Source organism: Hermetia illucens, chromosome 1, assembly GCF_905115235.1.
Source record: "Hermetia illucens chromosome 1, iHerIll2.2.curated.20191125, whole genome shotgun sequence".
In the NCBI taxonomy this organism is placed as follows: domain Eukaryota; kingdom Metazoa; phylum Arthropoda; class Insecta; order Diptera; family Stratiomyidae; genus Hermetia; species Hermetia illucens.
In genome coordinates, this window is record NC_051849.1 from 35023356 (window position 1) to 35039967 (window position 16612).

At 41.5% G+C, this 16612-nt stretch overlaps 2 non-coding genes across 2 annotated transcripts; both read left to right on the plus strand.

Annotated features, from left to right (window-relative positions):
• Positions 1-9833: 9833 nt before the first annotated feature.
• Positions 9834-9953, plus strand: LOC119647345. Its single transcript, XR_005248860.1, has one exon. It is a non-coding gene; the product is annotated as a U5 spliceosomal RNA (small nuclear RNA).
• A 6318-nt stretch (positions 9954-16271) lies between these two features.
• Positions 16272-16391, plus strand: LOC119647346. Its single transcript, XR_005248861.1, has one exon. It is a non-coding gene; the product is annotated as a U5 spliceosomal RNA (small nuclear RNA).
• The last annotated feature ends 221 nt before the right edge of the window (positions 16392-16612 follow it).

Here is a 16612-nt window from a genome sequence, read left to right on the forward strand (position 1 = left end):
CTACGCGGCCAGTTAGGCTGTCGTAACTCTTCCTCCTCCTCCTTTCTCTGTACCGGGCTTGGAACAATCCATGGCGCTAGAACATAGGACAGAGCATAGAGAACTGAGGCCTAGGCTCAGACCACGGAAGACTCATGACGGAAGACGGCGAACAGAGGGTAGAGAACGAAAAACAAAGGACAGGGTATAGAGCATAGAGGACAGAGGGCTGAAGACAAAGAACAGAGAACAGAGGGTAAAGAATGGAGGGCAAAGAGCAGAGGATAGATAGCAGAGGACGCTCACAGACGATAGAGGACAAAGCACAAATCAGAGCACGGAGGAGACAGAGAAGAGAACAGAGCATGGAGCACAGAACACTGAACACAAAAGACAGAGAAACGGGACGGAAGACAGAGGACAAAGGATGGGACAGCGGACTGAGGACAGAGTCCAGAAGTGACAGGGGAGAAGACAGAGGATAGAGAACAGAGGACAGGGTACATAGAACATAGGACAAAGGAGAACATTGGACAGCGCATAGAGCACAGAGGAAAGAGGATAGAAGACGCAATGAACGCAATGCTGACTATATTTCCTCCTAGTATACCGTTACGATCTTGAAATGAAGTGCTCTAACACGGTTCAAAGCCTAGATCCAAACTGGATTATTACCGGTTAGAAGCGATGCAAAGCCCATCTGAGAAAGCCGACACACTGCAACCCTAAACATGAGAGATTAGCCTTTTTTTAGCCCAATCGCTCTGTTCAAATCTGCCGCTTCTCATCTCATCTTATCTCTGCGTTAGCGCTGACTGTGTGTGTAAATTTACAGCGGTTCTCTTTCTACATCTCCGCTTGACGTTTTATCATATCACTTTCATGCGCAATTCACTGTTTACTGTTTTCTCGTTTTCGTTTTCTTTCTTCTCATCCTGCTTTGTGCGGGCAATAAAACTAATCAAAATTAATCTTTGTGTTTTTTTTATATCAAGTCGTTCTCACCCAACCGTGAATTTGGTTGAATATCGAAAGAAGTCCGGTCCCAATATTTTCTAAGAACGCGTTTTTCAGACATTATTTTTGAAGCGTTTCTCGAACACGCTCCCTTTGATGTGGAGGATTATTAGCCTAGGAGATGAGACCCACCAATTGTAAAACAAATTATTGACCTGTTGGAAGTAAGCTTGTAGTACGCAGAAAGTATCATCCTTTTACACAGTTGAGGTCTTGATGATGTAAGAGAGTTAAAAATACTGATAGCACCTAGATCCACGGAATATTTTTCTGTGTAGATAAGAACCGATAGATAAGAACAATTTTTCTGTGCTTTTGATATTAGAAGAGCTTCTTGGAGAAATCTTAATTTTTTTCCGCCCAGGGTATTCTATATTTTAACATTAGTATACACCGTTGGCTAGTTTCATGTAATGTGGTGGAAGAAATCGTGTAAATACAATTCCATTTGCATGAAGATGATCAGGCCCGGAAAGTATATAGCAGAAAAGGATGAGCTGACTGACCCTGCTTCAGATGGAGCGGTGACTTAGCCCGGGACGCCGGGATGGATTTTGATATAAAACTAGGATGTATTGAGTTCCATGCAAAGACTGGACTAGACTGGAACCGAGCAACCTGGTTGCTAGTATTTTTTGTCAAAACTTCGTAACTTTTCCCATCTTTATAGTGGAGCAATGATGAAACAAGCAAATGGTTCGGCATTATACAACCGTTCCATATTAGCACAAATCTATTTGAAAGTTATCGAAACAATTGAGATAGATAGCATGAAACGGTGATGCCATGCCAACTAGGACTTTTCAACAACTACATACTTTTCAACAACTACTACTACTACTATATATCTGCTTTCTTTTGGCACATCAAACCCTGTTCATGCTCATTATTTTTAACTTATCTTATTTTCTATATTTACCATTTCATTAATTTTTCAAGTGACTCTTGAGTACTTTTTTTTCATTTCTACTTCTTATTTATGTTTTGTCAACAACTGCTCTTGAACTTTCAGTGATATTCAAATCATGTGATCATTATAAATTTTATTATTGCTAATCAAGCCGTAATCCATAATGAAAGATTGGCACCATTACAACATTTTTCCATATAAAATTCATTACGTAATGAAAACATATCTAGCTAACTATAATTCCAAAAACTATCGCCTTTTAAATCTCTAATAAAAACTGTCAATAGCGCGGACCTTTAATCATATCCAACAAAATCTGCATCCCACAGAAAACCTTTAGATTGTAGGCGGCTGAAATTGAAACAGATTGTGCTAAGATTCCCAGCCTCTTAATCAAGCTCTTTTCCATTTATAAACCATTTACGTTTATACCTAAGACCATACTTTCGTAAATTAACTCATTCGCATCTCGTACTCAAAACAACATCTACAAACAGTTAGAGTAATTGAGCAAATACACGGCAAATATGAATTTTGGTGTTTAACTGAATTTAATGAAAGAAAAACCTTCAAGACAAGATTTTAGTGCTTTAACCAAACATAATTTGCCCATCAGTCAGTTTAATGTTTCTTCTGCCCGTGATATTTACTGAGCGATTAGAGATGATATTCCATAAAAAAAAATAATCCAAAATTAGCAGAATTCGTGTCAAAATTCGCAGAAGAGCAAACAGAATACCCCAACCAGTGCAAAATAATGTTTTCATGAAATTCCACATAATTTTTTGTGTTGAACATTAACAAGGGCAAGAAATTGTGCTGAGTGAAAAAGTAAACAGAATCGACAAATAAAGAAAAGATTTTCTGATGCCTAGAATTATTTTCGCGTAAAGATTCTGGGTTCAAATTTATATCTAAATTATTAATATTTTTATGACTACCACTTGTTTGCTTTTCGCATCATGCTTGTAAAATTATTTACAATTCATTCTTAGTTTTTGTCTTTCAATATGATAAATTTAGCGTTGGAAAAACGAAAGACTTAAGCGAGTAACTCGCATTTGTAAATATCATAATTTTAGTATTGAAACATTGCAAGCTAACATATATTAAACATAATATTAAACAATAATAATATTTGGGATTTGCTATATAGGAAGAATGTACGCTTCTACAGGGTAGAGCTAAAACACATTACCAGAAACTGCAGATAGATTATTAACGATCAATCAAGTTCACTGTGGTCAAATACAAGTACAAAGCTATCCTAAAACTTCTTCCTTTCCACTTTCGCCTTCTCATCAACACGTCCACCGGTATCTGGCCCCTATGCCCAAGTTCTTCATTAGTTATTGTCTTAGGCCGGGATACCCCGCTGACATGAAGCAGACATGAATTAATAAAGCCTTGAAGCTTTTGAGTGACAGTGGTGACTACTCTCGATGTTCCACTTCCACATAGCAGCGCCCTATAAGTTGGGGCTTAAGAATAGTCTCAAAGTCTTCCCTGTTTGTCATAAGAGGCGACCAAAGGGAATAGAAATTTGTGGGCTAGGAACCTGCAAATTTTTAAACTTTATTGCTACCAAAATATCAACAACGCCACGGATGAACTTACGCCGAAGACCTTTGACTATCGAAAACGGATTATGACTGGGTTCTCCAAATGGTCGCTTTCTCCAATTTGAGCGGGAATTCCAGCGATATAAGCGGGGGATTATATGCCTAAGCGAAGTAAGATGGTGGGACTTTGGAGGGTACTCTCCCTCTTATGGCAAAGTGCTTTTGTACTCTGGAAACCCAAGTGGTAGCATGAGCTTCCTAAAGGTGACATTGTGATGTTAATAAGTGATCTGAATGCCAAGGTGAGATCTGGCAACACCTTACTTGGATATGTGATGGGGAAAAACTTCAACTACCCGATACCGTACGACCAAACAGATCGACCGCTTTTCAATCAGCTGTAGATTTAGGAGTCATTTCCGGCATGTACGTAACAAGAGAGCCACTAAGAGCGACATAGAAATAGATGGTCGCTTACGTTCGCTTGCGTATTACGGCCGCCACTTCCTTCAACATTTGGGAGCTGGGACCCCCCAAGTTCTACATCGACCGTTTGAGAAATGATCGGTCTTAGAATCGCCTCATCATGATTCTATAGCCCCCCCTCCCCCCCCCCCCCACGGTCTTACGTCCGCTTCCGAACAGAGCTCCCTTAAAGCTTTCCCTGTTGCTCCGTTGCATGGAGAGCTTAAGGGTTTTGCGGGCTTGTTTATAAGCGCGCTCTTTTTGCGCTTAGTCGATTTTGCCTACCGCCCTCTGAGCCGCTCTTCCGGCTCGATGACAGACTGATCGAAGACTGGCCAGTTCAGTATTCCACCAGTAGCTTACTGCAAACTACAATTTTATTTTATTATGTATATATATATTTCGGTAGCTTTGCACTGATGAAGGGAGTAAATTGCTCCCGAAATATATACACTAGGCAGAAAAAGTGTGCGTACACTCAGTAGTATGATACTTTTCCTTAGCAAAACAAAAAAATTAAGCTAATTTTTGTGGCGAATTTATTATCCAAACATTACAAATAGTTCCGTAGTTTTAGTGTATTTAATTCACTAAGTTATAAGTCTTACAAAAACCAGGTTATAAAGCCAAAAATTAAAAGAATCGCAATAATTCAGTAGAAAAAGTCTGCGTACAGTAAACAAATATTTAAAAAAAATTATATTTGAGTAAATATGAAAAGCAAATCAGTAGCTTTCTTTTTATGACCTCTTTTAATCTTTTCGGCATAGAAGATACAAGTTTAGATGTTTCTTCAACACTTATTTTATTCAATTCTTCTTGTAATACATTTTTCAGCATATCCTTTGAAGTTATATCGTATTGGCGAATTCTGCGTTCTAATAAATCCCACAGATGTTCTATGGGATTTAAATCTGGCTATTGTGGGGGTGTGTGTAACTGTTTGGGAACATTATATAATAGCCACAGCTTATTAACCTCAGCCGTATGCTTAGGGTCGTTGTCATGCATAAAATAAAATTCGTCACCCAGGCGTAAATTTTCAGCACTTTGTTTTAAATTACGTTTTAAAATATTTAGGTAGTCATATTTGTCCATGGTAGACTCTATAAATTGCAGATTTCCTACGCCACCACTTGCCATACACCCCCAAATCATTATTCCGCCACCACCATGCTTTACCGTTGGCATCAAATTTTCTTTATTCAATGCTGTACATGCTTTTCTCCATACTATTTTTCTTCCTTTTATTCCAAAAATGCAGTATTTACTTTCATCTGAGAAAAGCACATTTTCCCAGAATTCATTTGATTGGTTTACGTACTTATTCGCAAATTTTATTCGTTTTCGCCTATTAGTTAATGAAATAAATGGTTTCTTACGTGCAACTCGCCCATGGTAACCAGCTCTCTTGAGTATTTTCCGTACAGTATCAGCACAAATTTTTTTGTTGAACTTAAGTTCAATATCTTTCGCGATTTGTGGTGCAGTTATTCGTGGATTCTTTTTCACCGAACCTATAATACTTCGCCTTTCCCTAATCGACAACTTCGATGGGCGACCAGATCGTGGCTTCGATGTTATTATTCCCGTCGATTTAAAGTTGTTAACTACCCTTTGAACAGATGAATGTCGCCTTCCTACTATCCTGGCTATTTCGCGGAAACTTTTTCCTTCTTCCCATAATTTAATTATAACTTTTCTTTCACTTACACAAATCTCTTTTCGCTTCAATTCCATAATAACAATTATACACACAAAATAACGAAAAAACGTCCTTATTTTTCACACTTCAAACACAGCCATAAACCAATAACTCACAATCAATTTACTCCAAATGGCAAGGATTTATAGTATTTCATGGAATCACCTAATTATGTGGCTGTACGCAGACTTTTTCTACTGAACATTTGTGACTTTTCTTATTTCCCTTTTTTTATTTCAGTTTCCTTGAATTCTAATTTCGTAAAAGTGGCCTTATCAAAGCAGCAAGACCACAAGCAATATGCAAACAATAAAATGTTTTTAAAAAACTAATTTATTCGTGTGTTTTACTAACGAATAACCAGGAACTGCTTAGTGTACGCACATTTTTTCTAGCGAGTGTATATACATAATAAAATAAAATTGTATTATAGTTTGGAGTAAGCTACTGGTCTATCAATTTTAGACTTAACTACAAATAGAAGACAATATCTAACCTATTCCACCAGTAGTTTGGTCTTCTACTGGGGAATGAGCACCTCCTAGGCATGTACGCGTCACACGCTTTGGCGATGCAGTGGGCCACATGGACTGCTCTTTCTGCAGAGGCGCCTGCTTTGTTAGGTTGGTCTAACCACACCTCTATGAAGGTCTGCTCATCCAGAGCTTTAGCAGACCAGCCTGACATCTTTCTCGGTTTCGGGCATGATGTTCTTCTGCCCGTTGACTCCACCTATAGCCCAGGGAAGATTACCGGGTGATCGCTGTGGGTATAGTCTTTGCTGACGCACCAGGACATACCACGCCCCAGTGCAGGGCTGAAAAAAAGTTAGGTCTACGATTGAGGCAGACCGCCTTTCTGAAAGGTGTTTACATAACCTTCGTTGGCCAAAATGATATCTAGCTGTGCAAATGCGTCTAATAGACTGCGGCCCCCTGCATTTGTCTCTCTATTAACCCACTCACGGGCCCAAGCGTTGGAGTCACCAGCAATCACCCTTGGACTACGACCCCTTGGTCGAGAACAAGACTGTCAGGCATTTCTTCGCATTCGGACAGTGTCAGACTTGGTGGAGCGTAAAAGCTATACATATATACCCCGTTTATTTTCGGCTACACAAAGCTGCTGTATGTCTGACTCCCAGTATATTGTATGGCTGGTCGACCACATGCCCATATCGCCGCTCCACCGTTCGAATTCGTATCCCATACGCCATCGTGATGGTTTCTATAGGCTTCGCTAATCATGGCAATTACCACCTCGGATTCGTAGGTGGTCTGCTCGAGTAAATCTTGAGCGACCCTGCAATGATTGAGGTTTATTTGAATAAACCTCATCTTTTCATTGAAGTCAGCGCCTTCCTAAATTCCGGGCATTTACGTCTTCCCGTCCCTCAGTTCCTTCGAACAATAAGCATTTGGGGTCCCTATTGTACGCTTTGGCAACATGGCCTTTCTACCCACACCTTCTGCATCGATCGGACCGATCAATGTCGCTGGTGCATGGTATTGCGAAATGACCAAACGCGAAACACTTGAAACATCTCTTTAGAGAAATCTACTCTCTCAGACGGCAAACAACCCATCCGATTCGAACCTTCCCGGCCGCCAAAAACACTTCTGCGCTGCGTTTATTGGTAATGTGGGCGTTTGCTTATTGGCATAGGCTTTCCGGAAACTCACAATGGATTCCTCGGCAAGTTCCTACAATTTAAACTGTTCCTTCAAGGCAGTGCAAATTTCTCCTTTGGATGTCAATTCATCGAGATCCGTGCACTGTATATAGACCTCATATTTTTAGGTCAGTACTGTGACATTCTCACAAGTGAGTTTTTAACCTGAGTTCGGAAGCCATCAGTTTTTTCCAAGCTGGTTTTTTTTAGCCCAAACATGATGTCACCCTTCTGAGTCCTTCGAATCTTGCTGACATTTTCGCCTAGATCTTTTAGGTCGGGGTCAGCTTTGACCTTTTTCAGTATCTCCGCGTAGGATAAACTTCCATTGCTGAAGATCACAATTGCTTCTGGACAAATTCGCACTTTTGCCTTTTTCTTCGCCTTTTTTTAACAACCTTGATCCATCCACCGTGTTCATTCCCCTTGGATTTTACCGATTCGATTGCCGGAGCTCGTACTTGGGGGACTTCTCTCTTCGGTGCTTTTAGTTCCGTTTTTCGGAACCATTTGCATGACCTTTTTCCTCTTAGGCGCCTGCTGATTTGCCAAAGGATTCACATCTTTTTCCCGCACTCTCTTGTTTGGTGACAGGTTGTTTCCTATACGATTAGCTGTCACTTGGGTCGCCTGTAACACCGTTGGAGTAACAGATTTCGACTTGACCTTGGAGTTTCATTCCTCCTGCTGCACTTTGTTGTAGAGCCCTCTAATAGCTCTCATCATATTTTTTATGGCTTGGTGCACATTGTGTTTGTGTTAATGAACTCAGACAGCTCTACTATTTTTGCATCAAACTGTGTGAAGGGTAATTCCTCTGCTACAGGGCTCTGCTCTCCATGAGTTCTAACCAGATTACTAGCTTTAAATAGTCCTTCCTCTGTTTTAACTTTTTTGATGTTTGGAATTGACGAAGATCCTAAAGTTGACGAACTTCTTCTGAATGGGTCAAAGGCCCTGTTAAATTGAAAGCAAGAAAAGTCCTGGTCCTAGAGTACCTCCTGCTGCTACTCCTCTTGAATATGTGCGGTCGGTGGTGTTGCTTTTTTTTGTCGTCCAGTGATCTGCTTTCAATTCATCGTTATTCGATTTGGTTACTGGTGTCCTTGATAGAGTAGTACTTTGTTTGAACTTTTCCAAATCTAAAACACTTGTAGCATTAGATGCCACGGTGGCCAAGTTGTCCACCACCGAGGCACTGCGGTCGATGGATATGGACGACTAGGAGCCCGCTTGCTCACCCGCAAAAGCCGCCGGTACTGGGGTTCCAAGCCCTTGCACCGTAAGTTTCCTCCTTCTCACGTCTTCCATAGTGGTTTTATGTTCTGGGTATCCTTCCCATAGCCATTTTGGTCCGCGCACCAGAGATGAGCAAACACTAGCCGTTGCACAGTCAGAAAAGAAAAGTTCATGAACACATATTTACACATCAATAGATATGTCCCAATCCACCAGCTGGGGTCGACTGATGGGACCTGATGGGAGATCTGCCTGTCTATCTGTCTGTCCTTCACACGCATTTTTCTCGGAAACGATTATAGCGATTGACACATAATTTGGTGGAAGGGTGGGAACTGTGAGCGCTCACGCATACAGTGAATTACATCATTCTAGGTAAAACTTAAGGAGGGGTCCCCATATATGCAAAAGGGGGGTGTACATTTTTTTTCACCAAATATAGTCATGTGGGGTATCATATGAAAAGTCTTGGTTAGTACTTTCCGATGCCGGTCTTAGCTTTGGCATCTGTTGGAAAAGTGGGGAGTGTGCGGGTCGAAAGTGATCATTCCACCACTCTTAGAAACCAATCAACCAAAAAATTTGAAAAAAAATCAGGATGCCATTATACGGTGCCTAGGCTCCGAAATACCCCTCATACCTGTTCAAATAAAGTTAATAATAGTATAATATTATTTTTAGTAATTGGCTACAAAACCCCCCTTAAGTTCATTCCATAATCCCCAGCAGAAATGTACGCTATAAGTCAAATTTGTCACTTCTGTGCAAATCCAAGACTTTGAATGTCAGTATCACGCAAAAGTGAGTATTCTTATATAATATATGCATATATTACGTGCTAGGTTCTAATCGGACCAATGTCGACTCAAATATTTTTATATAAGAAATTCACAAAACCTTTCATACCTGAAGCGTCCAATTTCCCGACTTTTTAATTTATTATTATTTAACAATAATTATCTTAACATAATATCGATCAACACATTATTTCGCCTCATCTTCCGATACCAGAAATCTTGCATTTCAGAAAAAACTCACTGAAAAACGAAACATCTGGTTCGAGTAATTTACATTATTGTAATACTGGCTTAGGGTGCACGCACAATCCTTAAATGAGTGACTCTATTGACATTACAAAGTCTCTCCCTAACAAAAATGTACGGGAAATTTCCTTTTTACCTTCTCTACTCACCCATTTCCTACGGAAAATTTTACTTGGTTGTAATTCGTAGTCATGACATGTTATGGACTGCATATAAGATATAAGGGAGGATCATAAGGACAACACTCTGGCTTCTCTTCAGTGTCGAATAAATCTTTCGCCTTTTACTAAAGATTTCCGTGGAGAGGAGCACTCTAATGAGTCTAAACCAATTTTTGACTGTACCCGGCGAAAGCTGGGTCGTAAATATTCTGAACATTGAATCTCGAAGTCTCGAAGAAATTCACTAAAGGGTTATCCTTTTAGGTTTTCACTTTCTCATAGTGACTTACATCTGGACATAATTTATCTTAAATTTCTAATTAACTAAGAAATTATCTTAACTTGTTCCAAATGGGTGGCTATTACATTCGTTTGGTCAACCCGACCTCTCTGTAATTTACTTTATACTTCTTGTGTTTATTAACATCGATCTTAACATTTTTTTAAAGAAACGTATTTACTTAGAAAAAACTGTGCCCGCACTAAAGGCGCAAGAAGATTTAAAACTACTTACTTTTACGCTAACTAACCCAAATGATTACTTGAAAACTATTTTCTACAATTAGAACAATACATTTCCTGTGCAAGGAGTGTCAAAGAGGAGGATTTGAGGGTGGAACTCACTATTTTGGCAGGGCCGAAGAAATCTGGCCAATGGGGTTATTTTACCCTGCTGATGCATTCTCTAATGTTAGGATTTAGATGGTTTTCCGTTCTTTCGAAAAAACTTTCCATGAGATTGAGAACAAATTCTCTAAATGGTCTGGCATTTGCTCGCCGATATACTTCAGCGTTCCGTCCGCACTTTTTAGTCAATTGTAAGAGTCCAGGGCAGTGCCTTAATATCCAACGTTCCGGCTTCCGACAAGCATGTGATCCACGTTGGGGCTAATATGCCCTTCTATCTTATATCTCTTCTATCTTATATATAGTCATTTTAGTTTTGGTTCCTTCTTCATCATCATCAACTGCGCAACAACCGGTATCCGGTCTAGGCCTGCCTTAATAAAGAACTCCAGACATCCCGGTTTTGCGTCACCAATTCGATTTCCCTAAAAGCTGTCTGGCGTCCTGACCTACGCCATCGCTCCATCTCAGGCAGGGTATGCCTCGTCTTCTTCTTCTACCATAGATGTTGCCCTTATAGACTTTCTGGCTGCATCATCCTCATCCACACGGATTAATTGACCCGCCCACCGTAACCTATGCAGCCGGATTTTATCCACAACCTGGCGGTCATGGTATCGCTTATAAATTTCGTCGTTATGTAGGCTACGGAATCATCCATCGCACCGAAAGTTCGCAATTCTTCTTGCTTAGTCTCCGAGGAATACATGATTACTGACAAGATCTTTGTCTTGTACAATAAGAGCTCTGACCCTATGCGGAGACGTTTCGAGCGGAACATTTTTGTAAGCTCAAATAGGATCTGTTTGCTGCCAACAACCGTGTGCAGATTTCATCGTCGTAGCTGTTATCGGTTGTGATTTTCGACCCTAGATAGGAGAAATTATCAACGGTCTCAAAGTTGTAGTTTCCTATCTTTATTCTTTCCGTTTGACCAGTGCGGTTTGATGTTGTTGGTCGGTTGATTTTCGGTTCTGACGTTGCCACCGTCTTGGTTTCATTGATGGGTAGCCCAAGATCTCGCGTCTCCTGCTTGATCTGGATGAAGGCAGTTTGTACGCCTCGAGTCGTTCTTCCCATGATGTCAATATCGTCAGCATAGGCCAGTAGTTCGGTGGGCTTAAAGAGAATCGTAGCCCATACATTCACCTCAGCATCACCGATCACTTTCTTCAGGGCCAGGTTAAAGAGGACGCATGATAGGGCATCCCCTTGTCGTAGCTCGTTGTTGATGTTGAATGGTCTTGAGAATGATCCTGCTGCTTTTATCTGGCCTCGAACATTACTCAGGGCCAGTCTAGTCAATCTTATCAATTGCGTCGGAATACCGAATTCTCTCATGGCCGTGTACAGTTTTACCCTGGCTATGCTATCATAGGCGACTTTAAAGTCGATGAACAGATGGTGCAACTGATGTCCATATTCCAACAGTTTTTCCATCGCCTGCCGTGCAGAGAAAGTCTGATCTGTTGCTGATTTGTCTGGAGTGAAGCCTCTTTGGTATGGACCAATGATCTTCTGGGCGTATGGGGCTATCCGGCCTAGCTAGATAGCGGAGAATTTCTTATAGATGGTACTCAGCAACGTGATACCTCTATAATTGCTGCACTGTGTGATATCTCCCTTTTTATGTATGAGACAGATAATGCCTCATTACCAACGGTCAGACATTGATTCGCTGTCCCATACCTTGAACACAAGTTGACGAACCACTTGGTGTAACTGGTCGCTTCAATATTTAACTAATTCGACTGTAATTCCATGGCGACTTACGATTTATAAGCCGATGAATTGGAAGGACCGTTTCTCCTATACTTGGTGATGGCAGTATTTGTCCGTCGTCTTTAGTTGGCGGGACCTCCAACTCGCCGATGTTCTGGTTGTTCAGTAGTTCATTAAAGTACTCAACCCATCGCTCCAATATCCCCATTCTGTCGGAAATCAGATTTCCCTCTTTGTCTCGGCAGAATGAGCATCGAGGTGTATAAGGCTTCATCCTGCTGACTTGTTGATAAAACTTCCGCGCCTGGTGCGGTTGCTTCCTATACTTATCTAATTCACAGACTTGTTGGTTCTCCCAGGCTTGCTTTTTTCGTCTGTGAAGTCGCTTCTCCGCTCGGTGGAGTTCGTGATAAGTCTCTACGCGTACCGGCGTCCTTTGAGAATGCAACATTACTAGGTATACGACATTCTTCCATTCCGTAGCTAGCTTACATTCATCATCAAACCAGCCGTTTCGACTCTTTTTGCGGCTGGGGCCAAGTATCTTTGTGGCCGTATCAATAATAACGTTTTTCAGATGGTTGTGAAGATCATTTCTTGATGCTTCATCTCTAGGATCTCTGTTGACTGCGGTTATTGCAGCATCCATTCCCCTATATGGTCTGACATTCATCAAGGCTGAGTGATGGCGGCGTTCGATCAACACGTGGTCAATTTGGTTGAAAGTGGTCCCGTCTGGAGAGGCCCACGTATGTTTGTGAACCGCTTTCCGCGCAAACCAGGTACTTCCAACAACCATTTCGTGCGATACTGCTAACTGGATAATGGGCAGTCCGTTATCATTGCCTGAATACGGGCTCCGTCCCTACTTGGCCGTTGAAATCTTCAAGTATGATTTTGATATCATACTTGGGACAGGCTTCGAGGGTCCGCTCAACTGGCTCATAGAAAGTATCCTCCTCCGACTCTGCAGTCTCCTCTGTAGGGGCGTGAACGTTTATGAGGCTTATATTTCTAAACTTGCCTCGCAAACGCAGAGTGCATGGCCTTTCGTTTATATTTTCAAAGCCGATAAGAGCAAGTTTCCCTTTTTGACTGACTAAGAAACCTACTCCGAGCACATGGTTTACTGGATGGCCGCTATAATATATGGTGTAGCAGCTCTTCTCGAGGAAACCGGTCCCTGTCTATCGCATCTCTTACAACGCTGTTACATCAGCCTTATATTGGGACAGGATATCGGCTAGCTACTCAGCAGCATTCGGTCTGTACAGGGAGCACACGTTCCATGAGAAAATGTGCAAATCGTTAATCCGTTGTCGTTGCCGGGTTCGTCATTGTAAGATCCATCCTGTCCAAGGCTCCTTTCGTGGCTTCGTAACATTGGTTTCCCGTGTAGGGTTGTCAGTCATATCCAACTCCCAACCTGGAGGATCAATTGGTACATTTTGTCCCGTTTTTAGGCGCTTCATCCTTTTCCGTCTGCAGTTTTTCATAAAGAAAGAGCTCCCAGCGATCACCACGTGGAGGTGGAGATAGGGATTTGTAATAGAGCTGTTGGTGTTGGTTCAGCAGGCGTTTCCCAGATTTTATGCTCCATCATGGGTACCAATCCACGTTTCGCCCTGGCACCAGATTTTCTCTCTGCGGCAAGCGATGGAAAAACTGTTGGAATATGGACATCAGTTGCACCATCTGTTCATCGACTTTAAAGCCGCCTATGATAGTATAGGCAGGGTAAAACTGTACACGGCCATGAGAGAATTCGGTATTCCGAGGAAATTAATAAGACTGACTAGGCTGACCCTGACCAATGTGCGAGGCCAGATAAAAGCAGCAGGATCACTCTCAAGACCATTCGACATCAACAACGGTCTACGACAAGGGGATGCCCTACCATGCGTCCTCTTTAACCTGGCCCTCGAGAAAGTGATCCGTGATGCTGAGATAAATGCAAAAGGTACGATCCTCTTCAAGTCCACCCAACTACTGGCCTATGCTGACGATATCGACATCATGGGAAGAACGACCAGAGACGTACAAACTGCCTTCATCCAGATCGAGCAGGCGGCGATTGGGAGCGAGATCTTGGGCTGCACATCAATGAAGGCAAGACAAAATATATGGTGGCAACGTCAACACCGAAGACGAATCAACCAACAACATCAAATCGCACTAGTCAAACACGAAGAAGAATAAAGATAGGAGAATACAACTTTGAGACCGTTGACAATTTCTCCTATCTAGGGTCGAAAATCACAACCGATAACAGCTACGACGATGAAATCCGCGCACGATTGTTGGCCACCAACAGAGCCTATTTCAGCTTACAAAGACTGTTCCGCTCGAAACGTCTCACCATAGGGTCAGAGCTCTTACTGTACAAGACAATGATCTTGCCAGTCCTCATGTATTCCTCGGAAACTTGGGTTCTTAGCAAGAAAAATTGCGAACTCTTGGCCGCGTTCGAGAGAAGAATCCTCCGAAGAATTTTTGGCCCCCCTACATGAGGATGGACGATTCCGTAGCCTACACAATGACGAAATCTATGAGGGATACCATGACCGTCCGGTTGTGGATAAAATCCGGCTCAATAAGTTACGGTGGGCGGGTCACTTAATCCGTATGGATGAGGATGATCCCACCCGGAAAGTATATAAGGGCAATATCTATGGTAGAAAAAGAAGACGAGGCAGACCCTGCCTAAGATGGAGTGATGGCGTAGGTCAGGACGCCAGACAGCTTTTAGGGATATCGAATTGGTGGACCTCGGCGCAAAACCGGGATGTCTGGAGTTCCTTATTAAGGCAGACCTTAACCGGATACCGGTTGTTGCGCCGTTGATGATGATGAATAAACATGCATTTCAACATGTAGAGCTCAGGGTGGAATCACAAGTTTTTCTTTTTAATTTTGTTGTTTATTATTTATATCTATAATTTTCATTTTTTATTTTCTTATTTTAATTCATTTATCCTTTCAATTTTCTTATTTATTATTCCCTTTTAAGTTATCATTCTTAAATTTTTAACTCATCTTTTTAAGTTTATTATTTAAATTCATTTTTTTTTTAATTGGCGCTTGAACACATGCATTAATTTCAGGCTTCATTCTTTTCTCCTTCTCCTTGACCCCGCAAACTGGTAACGTCTAGGGACATCCTCCAAAATAGCGGCCAGAGGATGTGTCAGGGGCCGCGCCTCATTGAAGATCTGAGGTAGAGGAAACAATGATTGTGGCTGTGATCCATCGTAGAGTTTCCCCTTCGATTATGCGGAGACTCACGGCTCCACCCGTGCGGATTAGCCGTTTTCTTTTGTTTTCCAGGTTTAGCTCGTGTTCTGGTTTATCCCTTTAGACCGTCGCAAATCCTATTGTTCATTTGGTTATTTTTAGATTCGGTGCCCACTGCGTTCCCCTACTCTCTTCGCGGAACCTTTTTATTGCCATGAACATCAAAACCTGTCTATCTTCCAGACCTACCGTCCCAGACGACCCTGAGGATAAAATTACTCAGTGAAATCACTCAGGGGTCGGGTGAAACTAAGACGATTTCGAAGAACCCGCTTCGACCAAATGTTTCGGCCAAATCTTCATTATTTAGGCAGCGAGAATACTATCATCCCTGAGTATGGCAGCATTTCATAACAAAAGTAGGCAATTATCGAGACAGTTGACTTTATTTGTGTTGGATGTAACCTTTTGAAGCAAGGCAGGTATCAAACCTCATATACCAAGAGAATGCTGAGAGCAATTTCGATTCAAATACTAGAGCAACCGTCATAACGCAAAACCCAGTGCTATATTATCTAAACATTATTTTTATTTTATTATTATTTGACAATAAATATCTTAACATAATGTCGATCACCACATCATTTCTCCTCATTTTTCTATACCGACAATTTGGAATTTCAAAAGTAGACGCACTGGAAAAGGAAATACCTGATTCTCGTAATTCTGTATTTGCACTAAGGGCGCGCACACAATCCTTAAACGAGTGACTCTATTAATGTTACAAAGTCTCTCCCTAACAAAAATGTACCGCAAATTTCCTTTTTACCTGCTCTACTCACCCATTTTCCTACGAAAAATTTTACTTGGTTGTAATTCGTAGTCATGGCGTGTTATAGGCTGCATATAAGGTAGTCGGGAGGGCCATAAGGACAACACTCTGGCTTCTCTTCAATGTCGAATAAATCTTTCGCCTTTTACTAAAGATTTCCGTGGAGAGGAGCACTCTAATGAGTCTAAACTAATTTTTGACTGTACCCGGCGAAAGCTGGGTCATAAATATTCTAAATATTGAGTCCTGAAATGGGTGTCACAAATGTAAATCCACTGGAGGATGCAAGTTTTGAGATACTTCAGGGTAGATGGGCTAAGACGACGTCTCGTTTCGTCGGCGACAAGAGTGCATCCAGGATTGGAAGTAGATTAGCTCGGCGTGCTCGATTAAGCAATTTTTTCTCCTTCTTTATATGTGGGCTCTTGTCAAGGAGCAAATCGC